This window comes from Mus caroli, chromosome 2 (genome assembly GCF_900094665.2).
Source record: "Mus caroli chromosome 2, CAROLI_EIJ_v1.1, whole genome shotgun sequence".
In the NCBI taxonomy this organism is placed as follows: domain Eukaryota; kingdom Metazoa; phylum Chordata; class Mammalia; order Rodentia; family Muridae; genus Mus; species Mus caroli.
Genome location: NC_034571.1, coordinates 112,422,282 through 112,424,390, shown reverse-complemented (window position 1 = coordinate 112,424,390; position 2,109 = coordinate 112,422,282).

The window sequence follows — 2,109 nt, the reverse complement described above, 5'->3', positions numbered from 1 at the left end:
AAGAAAGAAAGAAAGAAAGAAAGAAAGAGAGAAAAGGAAGGAGAAAGAAAAAGGAAGGAAGGAAGGAAGGAAGGAAGGAAGGAAGAGAAAGGAAGGAGGAAGAGAAAGAGAGGAAACAAGCTAGCTAGCTAGCTGGTGGTAGCAGATGCCTTTAATCTCAGCACTAGGAGGTCTGAGGCAGGGGATGTCTGAGTTTGAGGACAGTCTGATCTATAGAGTATGTTCCAACACAGCTAGGGCTATGCAGAGAAACTCTGTCTTGAAAAATAAATAAAACCATACATATGTACATATGTATATACATATGGAATCCAGCATCCTGACACAAGGGCTCCACCCCCTCCCCCCCCACACACACAGTGCACACTCTCAGAAGCTTTCGTACCAACAAAATTTCTGATTTCAAGGTCATACAAAAAAAAATCAGACAGGAATCACTGAGCCCAAAACTTCAAATATTCAGGTATGATTCAGTCTGAATAATATAACATTAAATTTCTTTTTTTAGTATCTCCAGCAAAATATAGATTTTCATTGGAATTATTGCCTATAAGCACCAACACAATTTAGACCTTGAATGTTTTTTTGTTTTTCCAAGGTAAGGTTTCTCTGTGTAGCCCTAGCTGTCCTGAACTTACTCTGAAGATTAGGCTGGCCTCAAATTCAGAGATCTGCCTACCTCTGCCTCCTGAATGCTGGGATTAAAGGTATGCCCCATTGCCTGGCTAATCTTGAAATTTTTTATACTTTATCTATCTATTTATTTATTTATTTTTGTTTTTTCAAGACAGGGTTTCTCTGTGTAGCCCTGGCTGTCCTGGCTTTATAGACCAGGCTGGCCTTGAATTCAGAAATCCACCTGCCTCTGCCTCCCAAGTGCTGGGGTTAAAGGTGTGCGCCACCACTCCTGGATTTAGACTTTATTTATTTATTTTTAAAAGATTTATTTATTTATTATATGTAAGTACACTGTAGCTGTCCTCAGATACTCCAGAAGAGGGCATCAGATCTTGTTACAGATGGTTGTGAGGCCACCATGTGGTTGCTGGGATTTGAACTCAGGACCTTCTGAAGAGTAGTCCGCGCTCTTAACCACTGAGCCATCTCGCCAGCCCAGACTTTATTTTTAATTGCACAGGTTTGTGTGTGTGTAAAGGGTGTTAATGTGAGTGTTCATGTGAGCAGAGGCCAGAATACTGGATTCCTCTTGAGCTGGAGCCAGCCACCATGAGCCAATCAGGATGTATGCTGAGAACAGAACTCTGATCCTCTCTGTAAAAGCAGTATGTTAACTGCTAAGCCAATTTCAAACCCCAGTTTTTGAAACAGGGTCTCCTGTAGCATAAACTAGTCTCAAACTTGGAGAATGGCCTTGAATTCCTGAGCCTCCTGTCTCTGTCTTCTAAATGCTAGAATCACCAACTAACTCCACCACGATGGACTTTAAACCCTTCTTTACATGTGTTGTGAGATCTGTAGAGGGAGTGAACTGAGAAGATTTGTTGCTCGATAGTAGAATGTATATAATGTTGGACTGCTTCCATTTTTAAAAATGGCATTTTATGTGAATGTATAGTGAATGTATTGCCTGGTGCGTGTGTGTATGTCTCATGCCATCAGAGGCCTGAAGAGGGCGCCAGATCCCGTGACATCGGAGTTAAGGAACAGTTTTAAAGCAGTTGGTTCACCTGCTGAGAAGCCTGGTCCTCTGCCAGAGCAGCTCCTGCAGGTAGTTCAAGCTGGCTTCAAACTCAGCATGTAGCAAGCTTGAGCCCCTGATCCTTATGCCTCCACCTCCAGTGGAGGTGTTTGAGTCCACATTTGTAAGCATAGCACTTGGAAAGCTAACGTGGAAGGATTGTTGCAATTTTGAGGCTGGCCTGATCTCTATGGCAAATTCCAAGCCAGTTAGGCAGATAAAACTCTATATCACAAAAAAAAAAAAAAAAAAAAAAAAAATATATTAGATCTTACATAGAATTAATACGAAGAGGTCAGAGCTGAAAAAATGTACCTCTTGACAAACTGAACCCCTAGATGAATGTATATCACAGGTCCAGGCAGCAGTGACATATACCTGCAACTGATATTATAAGCATGAATCTGAGC